Source organism: Ursus arctos, unplaced genomic scaffold, assembly GCF_023065955.2.
Source record: "Ursus arctos isolate Adak ecotype North America unplaced genomic scaffold, UrsArc2.0 scaffold_2, whole genome shotgun sequence".
In the NCBI taxonomy this organism is placed as follows: Eukaryota; Metazoa; Chordata; class Mammalia; order Carnivora; family Ursidae; genus Ursus; species Ursus arctos.
This window is the reverse complement of record NW_026622874.1, coordinates 20,034,925-20,049,612: the sequence shown is the minus strand read 5'-3', so window position 1 is coordinate 20,049,612 and position 14,688 is coordinate 20,034,925. Positions and strand designations below refer to the sequence as shown.

At 41.5% G+C, this 14,688-nt stretch overlaps 1 pseudogene; it reads left to right on the top strand.

The window, feature by feature from the left end:
- The first annotated feature begins 10,647 nt into the window (after positions 1 to 10,647).
- On the top strand, positions 10,648 to 11,750 carry LOC113262583 (transcription factor BTF3-like; annotated as a pseudogene).
- Positions 11,751 to 14,688: the final 2,938 nt, after the last annotated feature.

Here is a 14,688-nt window from a genome sequence, read left to right as displayed (position 1 = left end):
ATAACACCGGGATCACGCCCAGAGCCGAAGGCAGACGCTTAACCGCTGTGCCACCCAGGCGCCCCTGTCAACAGTTTAAAAGCTGCTGCCTAAACAAGATTTGCAGGGAGAAAGCTCTCTCCACCCTACGAATTTTCAGAAGGATGGGCACGGACTGAACTGCACAGCCTGTCAGCACTCTCTGCCAAAGGCTGGCTGTCTAGGTGTGCAGTGCAGGGTAGTCAGGGACCTGGAACAGGGCAAGGTCCTGCAAGGCTGGAGATGGACCCCAGATCCACAGGCCTGTAGGCCCCAGCTGGCCAAGAGCAGTTGATAGGGTTCTAACGGCTCACGCCCAGCACTAGAGGTCAGGGTAGCCAGGGACCTAGAACAGGGCAATGGCAGGCAAGGCTGGGACACAAACTTGGGGGGCTATTGGAGGTACTTGGCATCGGCCTAATTCCAAGCCTTAACCTATACAAATGCCCGTATTTCCCCTGAAGGTAGAACTCGAGAAATCTGGATGGCTTTACCATGGCTGGATTGGGAAGGCTGGCCCAAGCATCCCCCCAAAGGGACACCTAGGAGTCTTGATTGTTGCAGAAGCCCAGGATCTGCCCCAAATTGTAGGTGCCTGTGGAGGCTGACTGTCACTCGTTTCAGTGGTTCCCTCAGAGTGATTTTTGGAAAGTGGGCTTCCTCCACCATTGAGGCAATGCAGGTGGTTAGAGATGGACCCTAGTTTCACAGGCCGAGACAGCCGCAGTGGGCCGAGAGCAGTCGGTAGGGTTCTAGCTGCTCGTGCCCAGCACTGGAGGTCAGGGTAGCCAGGGACCTGGAACAGGGCAACGGCAGGCAAGACCAGGTCATGGAGCAGGCTGTTCACAGTAACTGGAGTCTGCCTGATTCGAAGTCCAGCTGTCAGTGCCGGCGTGCGAGGCTCCTGTTGCGAGAGCGCGTAGCTGAGGCACCACAGTGCTGGTGTGGACAGACGAGATGACCGTCTTCAGGGGCGACTGCATATCTCCTGCCACTGCAGGTAAGAGAGTCGCCTTGACCAGGCAGGAGCTAATTGCCGCCTGGTCTTCAGAGAGCTCTCGCAGATGGGAGAAGCAGAGCCTTGCACAGGGCGAGCGCTCTCTCCTCATCCTCAGAAACTCTTACGTGCAGTCGGATGGCCCCTTGCGCGGTTGGTCTTCATAGGTTTTTTATTAACCAGTCCCCAGCAGGGCCCCCCATGAGCTGAGCTACGGAGTTCTTAGGGGTGAGAACGGAGGAGATGACATCCTGACACAGCTTACTTCGTTCTTGTATCAAAACAACTTGAACCAACAGTATTTTTTTTTTTTTTGGTCTTTGCCATAAACAAGTGGATTTGAAATCCTATTAAACCAATACATGATATGCACCCTGTGGTTTCATATCTTTCCCACATTAATTAATACTAAGGGCCTAATGCCCAGTACAAATCTTAGTTCACAAAAACATTCCACCTTGTGATTCTACGTGACTTAACAATCTTATTCACAAACACTCATCTTTTGGGACTATTTTTTGCTCAACGTACATTCTTTTAGACCATAGTTTAATGACCAGTTTAAGTAACCATATCCCCAGTATTACAACAAAGAAGTCTTTAACATGGTAGCCTATCCAATTGCCAAATGACCCAAACTTAACCTTCTTAAGCCATTCTGTTCTTGCAGAGATTGAGGTGGAGGTTTCCACTTCTTCGGCTTCCCTAAGTCTTTGGTCTCTCCATTGGTTGAAGGTTTCTCACGGAATGGTGGATAGTGAAGGGTGTGGTAAGGGTTGGGCTGGAGTATGCTGGTGATGATGTTGCTGGTGAGTCCTCAGTGGCCAGAAGGTGACCAGGATGGAGGAAGTAGAGGATGCCACAGACAGTGGAGTTATACCTGGATCAGAAGGTGACATTCCACCTTCGAATGGTGGCACAGCTGCTACTGCTGAAGCTGTCACAGGTACTCTTAGCTGCAGTGAGTACGGTATCCAGTAGTGAGCAGTAGGCAAACCGGAATAGCCAGCAGGCAGCAGGCCGGACTGACCAGCTTACTAGTCTTGGCGGGGTTAAATATGCATCGCAGATTCAGGCCTGCAAAATAGAGAGAGTGTCCCGTAAATATTCCTTTCTTGTTGCTCTTTCTGTTCTAAGATATCTATAATTATTATGGACATTATTGCCAATATTTCCCCAAACATAGTAGCCCTGAGTCAAGCTAGACTAAATATTAGGCATCTAGTGTGGATACAATAAAAGTTGGAGTTCTTCAGGCCTGAAATTTTTATAAAGGCACCTTGTTTTCTTTAACTTGATGTGATATGCTTTTTCCTTCAGTTACCCAGTAAGTTTTATTAGTAACAGGTGCTATGATTCCCCCAAACTGTATATATCATTTTTTAAATTAATACTTTCCCTTTTAATTTCTTTTCTGGACTGTTGTTAGTGCTAAATAGTGCTTAGTTCTGTGAGTGCCTGAAATATGAATGCGATCGTTTTTCCAGCCTTTCCATGTCTATGGCTTAGATATTTTGGTTTAGTCCAAGCTTTCATATCTGGATTGTTAGTAAGCAGCCTAAGCTTTTGCTTGAGCGAGCCATTACACCTTTCAGGGACTCCAGAGGCAGTGGGGTTGTAGGGTAAATAGAGGTTCGACATTATGCCTTCTTAACACATTTTTTATGTTAGCTTTTGTATGAACTGGGTACCCTAATCTAATTTTATGGTGGTTAGGATACCATAGCCAGCGATCTAGCTGTCTAATGCTCTGATGGTTGACTTTTGATCATTGTTCCTACAAGTATTGGGTAATTGTGTTCCTGACCATGTGCCTACAGTTGTGCGTGCGTACAGTTAATTATCTGATACAGGTAAGTGTTTTATCTACTCAGCTTGTATAATTTGGAAGTCTTTTAGCTTTGACTTTATTAGAGTATTCATTTGTGACCTACAAGCTTCAAACATTTGGCAATGCTTACATTTCTTAATCCCAAATTGGAGATGTTTGGTAGGTATAAACATACATGTTTGTTTTCTCTAGCCATGTTCTGCAGCCATGTGTGTGGCATGACCTGCTTGGTGATGTGCCCGTGCAATCAATGACCCATGCCTGTGGGGTCACGTGATATGTTGCACTGCCCTTCTTGTATACGTGTGCTTACAGTTTGCGTTCGTTTCCTCCTTAGCGATGAATCATTCTCACTTTAAAGTTAAATTTTAGGAGTCTTTGCCTCTTCAGTTTCCCTAGTGAGTCTGTCTACCTGGTTACTAAATTTGGTTACTTCAGCAGTGTCCTTTTGATGTGCAGAGACGTGTGTGATGAATATGGAGATGTCAGCCTGTGCTGTCTATTCTGCCACATGTCCTTCCCCCATATGTTCTTATTTCTCATTTTCCAGTCATTTCCTCAACATGTTCCTGACCAAAGAACTGTTCCATTAGCTACTGCCCATTAGTCTGAGAAAAGATATACCTCATTCTGATTTTCACTGACAGATTATTCAATCATTTATTTTAGGACTGTTTAGCATATTGTGCTGATTTTTCTGAGCTTGATTCTGTCAGGGTTAGACTGTCATTAGTCCTCAAGGCCACGGGCTGCCAGCATAATTCAGATGGTGCCAGGAGGTGATCCGTCTATAGACTGTATTGTTGAGCCATAGGCCAGGGTGCTCCTGATTGCCCGACTGCTTGAGCTTGGATGGGCTCACCCCTTGAAAAATTTGGCGCCACTGCTGGCTTTGCTGAGATTACTCAATTCATGCGGAGGGTTGATCCTCCGTGCGTTTGTTCCATCTGAAAATATACCATTTCCATGTTAAGAATTTAGGGTCAGGAATAGTTTCCCCTGTCAGGAGCTGTTTTACCCATTCCAGGATGGGGTGTTGAAGTATAATTGGGTTTTTTTCTATTCGTGGCTCTGTGTTTTATAGGGCCTCATAGATTGCCCAGCGAGCCTTTCAACTGGCTGATGTGCAGGCCATGTTCTTTATGACGGGGTCTGATATTTTTCTGCCTTCGGAGGACCAATCATGCCTATAAATTTTACTGTACCCTGGGGTCCTTGGACATTACTCAGATCAATAGCCATCCTCAGGTGGATGAATTCAGTTAACTATTTTTGACCCTTTCTGTTCTTTCAAGTTATCATATATAAGGATGTCGTTAATATGGGAAATGCTGGTTTATGTGTGTTGTTTTTTCATCAAAGGCCTGAATGTCCTGTGTTAGATGGTTCTGGGCTATTACTGAGCTGTCAAGATATCTTTGTGGTACGTAGTAAACTAGTATTGTCTGCCTTCCCCTGTGAATGCAGTCGTGGGTTGGCTTTCCTCATCAATTAGAATAGTAAAGAACACGTCAGATAAATCTGTCACCAGGTAATCAGTTCCAGATCCGGTGGTGATACCATGTATGATAGCACCCAGATCTGAGTGCTCCCTCACTTGGGGAGAGCATTTGTTTAAATGCATATAGTCTATTGTAAATCTGTATGACCTGTCTGGCTTTTTAACAGGCCAAATTGGGTTAATATAACATTGTCGCCAGTTTAAAGGTGTTGCCATAGAAGATTTTTGAGTGTGGGATCCCTTTGCCCTTTTCGCTCCCGGCTGTGTAGGTGGTTGGGAACTGGCCTGAGTTCCACAGGCCTGGAGGGCCATAGCTACCCTTAGTGGGCTGATGGTCTGCATACTAAGCAAGCACCAGCCATGCAGGTCAGAGTGCCCAGGAACCTGGAACTGCGTAATGTTGGGAGAGTTCAGATCTCAAGAGTGGGCTCTTGGGGATCCATGACATCAGCCTAATTCTAAGCCCTAACCTACACAAATGTGCATATTCCCCCTAAAGGCATCACTGAAAGAAAGGAGACTGACTTTCCAGAACAAAGCCAGGAATCCAGACCCTAGGTGTCTCTTATCGGAGGATGCCCCGTCAGTCAGCCAGTCCACACCTCGCCAAGCAGTTCAGTTTCCTCCAGTTCCACCTTCAGCAGGAATATGCGCGTTCATGGAGATTAGAGCTTATATTTAGGCAGATGCCTGCTACCCCCTACAGCCCATTCCTGGGACCCAGTGTTGAGAGCCATTTAACAGGTCCCTGGCTACCCTGACCTGTGTGGCCTGTGCAGTGCCAGCCTTGGGCAGACTTGGGCCTTCAGGGATGTGTAGTACTGGTTGTCCCAAACTATCTACATGCCTTCAGAGCAGAGGGAGCCCTCCCCCTGAAAATTTTTCTGAGACAGCAACATTAAAGTGGCAGTAGTCTCCATTTGGTCTGGCTGCCTGATGGGGTCCCAGGGTTTACCAGTGTAGGGGCCCAGAGGAGGCTACCCAAAAAGTTTCCACAGTGGCATATTATTTTGAGTTAAAGTTACTTAAAAAATGGTCAGTGACCTTCCTTTGTCTCCTGAAAGCAGTGAATAAATCTGTGTGAAAGATACCCTCCCTGTGCCAGGAGGAAGAGAGACATCCGTATCCTCAAAAACAGGTAATTTAGGTCTAAAAAAGCCCATAAACAAACTGTTTACTAATCGAAGCTCTTGAACGTAAGTTTTGCTTGTCCTGTCCATTCCTCACAGATGAATATTTATTTGTCTAAAACATTTAAAAACTACATGCCTTAGTCATTTATTTGAGTCTCAATTTTTAACACTGGGCCTCTATGCACACATAATTTGACTTTTTCTCCTGTGAATCTTCTCATGTCAATTTAACTCTTTGGCCAGCTAGAAGAATCTTAAAACGTTAAAAAAAATTTTTTTTTTCCTCCGCAACAGTTGGCATAGGGGCAGGATAATTTCCCAGCTGGACACTGTTTGCTTGGAGGCTGCAGTAGCTGAGAGATCCCAGCACATCTGATAAACAGCTGGCAGAAGGTAAGACTCTTTGCCACGTTAGCCTCCTGGCGCTCTGCCTATAGCATCCAATGGAGCAAGAACGGGGAGAGTGCTTTTTCTCTAAATTTAGATTAGCAGAAGAAAGTATTTGTGTAACTGGTTCCTTGGGCTTAGCAACTTCCGTAAATTTGATGGACTACTCTTGATTTGAACAATTCATCTCCTCCTAGAGATGGAATAGCTGTTTTTTGTTTCATAAAGAGGAATTACCATAGGGAAAGAATGCAGGTAGAGGCCCTTATACGTCTCCTGCTTGAGCCAGCCTTACAGACTGGTGAGCTAGTAGTTGTCATCACATTAGCATCTGTTTAGACAAACTTGGCTGGGGGCCCTCTATGAAAAAAAAAATCCATGAAGCTTTTCCTTTTGTCTTGTGTTTACACTCTTGAGAGCTTGGCTTTGTGACTAGTGAGGATACCGTCCAGAGGACGGACTTATCTCAGTGCACCTTGGTGGCCAAATAGGCTGAGGTTTGAAGATACGCGGTTACAAGAAGCATTCTTTTTCCGGCCATTCCAGCTCTCAGGGGAGTTTCCCCACAAAGCACATTTTTCATCTCAACCTCTGTTGCTTATTACGTTAGTGCTGGAATGTACCATTCCAGTAGCGCCTGCTCAGTGTCACAAACCAGCATGTCTGTGACTGGGGAGGGCTCATATTTTCACAGGACACCAGAGACATTATCTTGACTACATCATTCTTACTGCCTGTGCATTAAAAGACTTTGCTTTCTTATACTATTTTGGGGAGTAAAATTTTGAATAATGGGGGCCAAGGGTCTAAGACTGGAAAGCTGCCTCAGAGTCTTTCCATTAAAAAAGTGTTTATGGGTTTGAGTCACTATTAAGATTAATAAGCTCCTACTCATCAATGGCCAGATGATGGATGCTTTAAGAAAAAAAAAATCTTAATAGAATGGCTGGCACTAAAGACTCCTTTAATAAGTCTCATTTCTGTTTTTTCATCTTAACATCTACATTCAGTATAAATTCCCCTTTTCAAAATCTGGCCTCCAACTGCCTTTTCCTACGAGATTTACAGAGAGCACTCTGGTTTAATCTTTAGGCCAAAGTATACAGATTACTCAGGGAAATGCTAAAAGCCAGAAAGTCAATTTAAGAGAAGCTGGTCCTTATAATTCCTCTTACTTTTCAGGGCTCTGTAATCAGGCTCTGCCAGCTTCAGGCATTCCTATGCAATGTCCTTTGCAGATACATCCTAGACCCCCCACTGAAAAGAAATTCATATCGCCTGGACAGATCTTTTACCTCCACTTTGAGACGATCCTACCAAATTTAGAGAAAAATTAGATTCATGGCCATTCACAAATTTCTCCTAGGCCCTCCTATAAATGATCAGCTAAAGGCCAATATTTGGGGCCTGATAGAAGCCAAGGCTGAATTGTGTACTCAAAATGCTTTAAATAGACTTTATATCAAGGAGATTTATAAGATTTATGCTTTGTAAAGATGTTAGAAAGGTGGGTTAGTCCCTTGATAGGTTGTAATCCAGTTCTTTGCCTTGGAAATCCCTACAAAGCTGGAAATGCATGCAGATCTAGAAAAAAGGTCAAAACTCACCTATCTTCACGAATCCTCAAATGTGACCCATTCCTCTCAAAATGGTTACAGATATTATAAAAGATCAGGGTATTGAAACAAGTGTTAAATTATTCCTTTAAGTACAGGTCAATTTCACCTCAAAACACTTAGATTTCTTCTCTCTCCCTTGAAGTTAGAAATTCATTAAGTGTGAACACAGCCCACAACCACCTGAAAGTGAGAAAAGAAAGGAAAAGACGCCTTGTTAAAAATACAAAGTTCAATTAGTACTTTTGTCCAAACTCTAGACCACAGTTTCCTTAAGATTATTTCCAGGGACAACTACAAATCTTAAGAGTCCTCTCCAAAAATAGCAAAAGACTTGAATCATCTGAGTAAACTTAATTTATTCCAACTACCACTCGTAAACTAGTGAGTTTTGTATTGTTTTAAAACTGAAGCTATGAGATGTGTTTGTCTAGATGTATATGTGTGTATGTCATTTGTAGATATATTTTTTATTGTCCAAATTAATGTGTAAAAGAGCTCTATTTAATTGGCTTAATGAAAATTAAGCATTTATATAACTTTAGTATTCATAACTCTCAAAAATAAAATACGAACTTAATCCAAAGAAATTTCAGGTTCATAGGATCTTGGAAAATATTTGGTATTAAAAGTAATTTAAGGTTTTTGAGTTAAAGTAAACCTGTCTTATAGTTATCAGATTTAGAATGAAAACTTCTCTGTGCAGTTACTAAAATTTCAGTTCATATTATAAAAATCTTTCAACAAAATAGCTTAGGAGAATGGTTGATTTTTGTCTGATATCTCATGAAGCTTTTGTGGATGATCTAACTACAATTGTTAAGAACAAGTAAATTGAGGGGCGCCTGGGTGGCACAGCGGTTAGGCGTCTGCCTTCGGCTCAGGGCATGATCCCGGCATTCTGGGATCGAGCCCCACATCAGGCTTCTCTGCTATGAGCCTGCTTCTTCCTCTCCCACTCCCCCTGCTTGTGTTCCCTCTCTCGCTGGCTGTCTCTCCCTCTGTCGAATAAATAAATAAAATCTTAAAAAAAAAAAAAAAAAGAACAAGTAAATTGAATTCAGTTTAAATAAGTTAAAAAGCTTTTAGGTAAACTTTTTCAGTAGTTCCCCTATGTTTTTGGTAACGTGAAACTGTAAGTTTTTGTTAAGTGATAAGTTAAATTAATTTCATTGAATATCTAGATCATTTCCAAAAAAGATAAAACATTAATTACCGAATAGATGAATTTGGGTGTGTTACAAAATATTTTTTCTGCTTTATTGAAAGATTGTATTATGAAGAAGCACATGTTTCTAGAAATATATTCATAAATTTGTCAATCTAAAGAACACTGGCCTAAAGGATTCACAGTTGCTTACTATCTGGATTTCACCAGGAAATTTCTAAGGGTTAAAAAATCTATTAATATATGTGGTTAAACCTGAAAAATAATAGAAGAAACATCTCCATATGTAAGAAAAGTAAAATGTGTGCTTTTGGTAGAGGAAGGTATGAGGGATGGGAATGTATTTTTGGTTGGAGAAAAGAAAACTAATCTTGTCCTAACATGAGGCTGGTTATTTAAAAAGGAAAAAACTTAGGACAAAATCTGAACATAAAACAGGAAAGTTATAAAAAATTTGTGAAAAGGGAGTCTTAAAGGAATTTTAACGTGTGGTCAAGCTAGTTAAGATTAAAATGAACTCATTTAAATATCCAAAGTAAACTGGTACAGGCTCTGGCTTACGAATGGTGATGTAAGATGACCCTGAACTCTCCTCCGCAGACACACCAAACATACACCTATTTCTAGAGCAATTCCTCCTGAAGAAGAACCGAGGGCTGACTGAAGAGCTTCTGAACAATCAGACTGAGAGAGTGGCCAATACCAGACGAAAGGAACTCCTCCCAGCTTGATGCTACAAATTGCAGCAAGGAGGAATATTACCAAGGGACTAGGAGCAGATCTGTTTGCCCTGGGGCACAGGGGGAAAAAAAACCACCCTGCGGTTTAAAAAATCAACCACAATACAAAGGAACTAGCCCTGGAACCCTGCCAGATGGGTCTGACAGGCTGTCGAGCACCGTGATTTATATTCTGGCATCTATCCTGATAATGCAGATGGACGCAGGGTCCAGGGCCGTAGCTGGCCTGCTGCCTCGGTGAGCCCTGGATCCCCTGGAGTACTGACAAAAAGCGGTGATTTAAAAGAACAACTAGAATATAAAAGATCTAGCCCTAGAACTCTGCCAATGGAAAGAGAGCCGCCGGAAGTCCGGAGCAGAGGGGCTGGCAAGTACCACGTCTTATGTTCCTCCTCCACCTTGATAACACAGATGAGAGCAGGATTCTGGGATCCATACCTGGCCTGCCACATCAGCCCAAGGTACCCTGGGACAGAGGGAAAAAAAACTCCATTTAGAGAGCATCTAGAATATAAAGGAACTAGTCCTGGAACCCTACCAAATGGTGGGAGAGCTGCTGGAACTCTCACTAGATCAGAGGGGCTGCCAAGCACTAGTATATGTTCCCCTTCCACCTTGGACAACAAGGATGGGAGCAGGGTCCAGGTGCCCTGGCTGGCCTACCACCTCATTGAGCCTGGAGCCGTAGCCCACACTAGCCCCAGTCCTCTCACTCAAGTGGTCCCAGTGCAGCACATACCAACACACCCTTGGTAGCGTTTACTACAGCTCCACCCATTGCACCAAGGTGACACAGATGCAAAGCAGGCCAGAACACTCCAGGACCATACCACTTTGGCTCCAGGTGGCTTATAGGGCACCCCTGGGACACAGCACCCTGGGACCTCCCAGCTTATGCCTGCTTCTGCTCCAGCTGCCCCGTCAGAGCACCCTCTGCACAGAGAACCCCAGCACCCCATGCCCACTTCAGTTCTGGCCATCCCACCAGGGCAGGCCCAGAATGGTGTTCCCCAGGACCTGCACCCCAGCCATAGTTCCAGCCAACCAGCCAAAGTCAGCAGGCGCACAGAGTCTACATAGACGTTGACCATACACAAGACCACTTTCCCAAGTTTAAGAGAAGTAGCTGTTCCATCTAATTCATAGAAGCAAACACAGCAAACACAAGCAAAACGAAGAGACAGGGGAATGTACTCCAAATGAAAGAACAAGACAAATCCTCAGAAATAAAACTAAATGAAATGGGGATAAGCAACATGCCTGTAAGGCATTTAAAGTGATGATCATAAAGATGCCCACTGGCCTGAAGAAAAGAATGGAAGAGCTGAGTAAGAGCTTTAACAACAACAAAACAACAAAAAAGGAAAATATAAAGGAACTACTCAGAGTTGAAGAATACGGTAACTGAAATAAATATTCTAGAGGGAATCAACAGTACTTTAGCAGAGGCAGAAGAATGGGATCAGTGATCTGGAAGACAGGGTAATGAAAACTCCTAAGCTGAACAGTGAAAAGAAAAAAATTTTTAACATGAGTATAGGTAAGGGATGTCTTGGACAACATCAAGTAAACAAATATTTGCATTTTAAGGGTCTCAGAAGGAGAGAGAAAGAGGCAGAAAATGTATTTGAAGAAATAATAGCTGAAAACTTGCCCAAGTTGGGGAAGGAAACACATCCAGGCTCAGGAAGAATAGATTTCCAAACAAGATGAACCCAAGGGGGCCCACAGCAAGACACATAATAATTAAAATGTCAAAGGTTAAGCCATCTTGCAACCCCATGTGTGCACCTAATCTCAGCTGGTCCACCCGAGACCCCCTGAGCATCAATCCAAGTCCCCCGTGGGGTCCCATTTCCACTACAACAAGATAGAAGAAACTGTCATGAACCAGGGGACCTTGCCAAACTGCAGGCACATGTGTGCATTGGTGGGAAAAGAACTGCTCACTGAAAGAAGGTGGTTCATGAAACGGCTACAGCAGATGATAAAAAATTTCAGTCCTCCTTTAAGAAGTTAGGGGCAAACAATATCTGTGGTATTGAAAAAGCGAATGTGTTCACAAACCAAGGACAGCGATCCACTTTAACAACCCTAAACTTCAGGCATCCCTGGCAGTGTGAACACTTTAATAATAACCATCACGGGCCATGCTAAGACAAAACAGCTGACGGAAATGCTACCCAGTATCTTAAACCAACTTAGTGGAGACAGTTTGACTCCTTTAAGAAGACTGACTGAAGCTCTGCCCAAACAATCTATGGATGCAAAAGCACCACTTGCTACCAGAAAGGAGGAGGATGAAGTCCCAGATCTTACAGAGAATTTCGATGAAGCTTCCAAGAATAAAGCAAACTGAATTAACTTCTGAAGAAGAGAAAACTTGAAGTTACTGGGAGCTGCTATTTTATATTATGACTGCTTTTTAAAATTTTATTCATGGATCTGATACAATCTAGAGCTCTAATATTTTTAAGTCCAAGCCCCTTGGACACTGCAGCTCTTTCCAGTTTTTGCTTATACACAAGACCTTCTTTGCAGCTAATTAAGCTGAAGAAGTCTGGGAATAAAGTTTGAAACAAAGTTAATAAAGTTCTTTGCCTAATTAAAAAAAAAAGTCAGTCAAAGGTTAAAGATAGAGAATTTTACAAGCAGTGAGAAGCAAAAAGTTATGTATAAGGGAAACCGCATAAGGCTATCAGCTGATTCTTTTTTTTTTTTTTAAGATTTTATTTATTTATTTGACAGAGACAGCCAGTGAGAGAGGGAACACAAGCAGGGGGAGTGGGAGAGGAAGAAGCAGGCTCCCAGCGGAGGAGCCTGATGCGGGGCTCGATCCCAGAACAGGGGGATCATGCCCTGAGCCAAATGCAGACGCTAAATGACTGCACCACCCAGGCACCCCAGTCAGCTGATTCTTTTCAGGAGAAATTTTGCAGGCCAGAATAGAGTGGCATGATATATTCAAAGACCTGAAAGAAAAAAATCTACAACCAAGAATACTTAGCAGTGTTACCATTCAGAATTGGATAAATGGTTTCCCAGGCAAGCAAAAAATAAAGGAGTTCTTGAGATAGAATAGAAAAGGCTGTGATTAGAAGAAAATTATGATGTAAAAAGATGTAAAATATGATAACATATACATAAAACACAGAAGGGAAGTAAAAACGTTCTTTTAGAATGTGTTCTCACTTAAGTGACCATCAGTAGAGACTACTATAAACGTAGGATGTTATTTATAAACCTCGCAGTAACCACAATCCCCAAACCTATAACTGATATACAAAAAATAATGAGAAAGCCAAACATAACACTGAGAAAACTAATCAATCACAAGGAAAGAGCAATAAAAGAAAGGAATGAAGATCTACAAAAAACAACCAGAAAACAATACAATGGCAATAAGTACATACTATCAATAATGGCTTAAAATGTAACTGGTCTAAATACTCAAAAGACATTGGGTGATAGAAGGGGGAAAAAACAAGACTTACGTACAAGAGACTCAACTCAGAACTAAGAAACATACGTGCTGAAAGTAAAAGGATGTAAAAATATATTTCTTGCAAAGGAAAGCAAGGGGGAAAAAATAGCCAGGGTAGCAATACTTACACCAGAGAAAATAGACTTTAAAACAAAGACTGTAATAAGAGACAAAGAAGGACATTACATAATGATGAGATCAATCCATTAAGAAAGTATAATAATTATAAATATACACCCAACCTTGGAATACCTAAATACATAAAGGAAATATTAACAGATGTAAAGGGAGAAATTGGTAGCGACACAATAACACTAGGGGACTTTAACATCCCACTTACATCAATGGGTAGACTGTCCAGGCAGAAATCAATAAGGAAACTGTTTTTGAATGACACATTAGACCAGATTGGCTTAAGAGATATGTAGAACATTTCCTCCAAAAACAACAAAATACACATTCTTTTCAAGTGCACATGGACATCCTTCAGGATAGATCACCTATTAGGCCACAAAACAAATCTCAGTAAGCTTAAGAAGACTGAAATCCTATCATACCTCTTTCCAACCACAGTAGTATGAAACCAGAAATCAATCACAAAAATTAAAAAAACACAAGCATGTGGAGGCTAAATGACATGCTACTAAACAATCAAAGGGTCAATGAAAAATCAAAGAGGAAATTAAAAAAAAAAATATGGAGACGAACGAAAATGAAAACATAACAGTTCAAAATCTTTGGGACACAGCAAAAAAAAATTTAAGAGCAAAGTTTATAACAATACAGTCCTACCTCAAGAAACAAGAAAAATCCCAAATAAGCAATGTAACCTTATACCTAAAGGAACTAGAAAAAGAACAAATCCCAGCGTTAGTTGGAGGAAGAAAATATAAAGATCAGAGCAAAAATAAATGAAATAGAGACTAGAAAAACAATTTTAAAAAGATGAATGAAAGCAACATCTGGTTCTTTGAAAAGAAAATTGATAAACCTTTAGCCAGACTCATCAAGAACTGAAAAAATTTAAATCAGAAATGGAAGAGTAATAACCAACACCACAGAAATACAACGGATTATTAGAGACTACTACAAAAAATTATACGTCAACAAATTAGACAACCTAGAAGAACTGGATAAATTCCTGGAAACATACAATCTTCCAAAACTAAATCAGGAAGAAACAGAAAATCTCAACAGACCAATTACTAGTAATGAAATTGAATCAGTAATCAGAAAACTATCACCAAAATCTAGGACCAAATGGCTTCACAGGTGAATTCCACCAAACCTTTAAAGGAGAGTTAATATTTATTCTTCTCAAAGTATTCAAAAACATAGAAAAGAAAAGGAAAGAAAAGCTTCCAAATTCATTCTGCAAGGCCAGCATTACCCTGATACCAAAACCAGATAAAGACCTATACAAAAAAAGAAAACTACCGGCCAACATCCCTGATGAGCATAGATGCAAAAATCCTCAACAAAATATTAGCAAACCGCATTCAACAATGCATTAGAAGGATCATTCAGTATGACCAAGTGGGATTTACTTGGGGATGTAAGGATGGTTCAGTATTTTCCAATCAATCAACATTATACACCACATTAACAACAACAAAAAAGAATAAAAATCATATAATCAAAGCATTTGACAAAATGCAACATCCATTCATGATAAAAACTCTCAGAATGAATTTAAAACAAACATACCTTAACATAATAAAAGACATATATAAAAAAACCCACAGCTAACATCATACTCAAATGACAAAAGACTGAGAATTTTTCCTTTAAAAATCAGGAACAAGACAAGAAT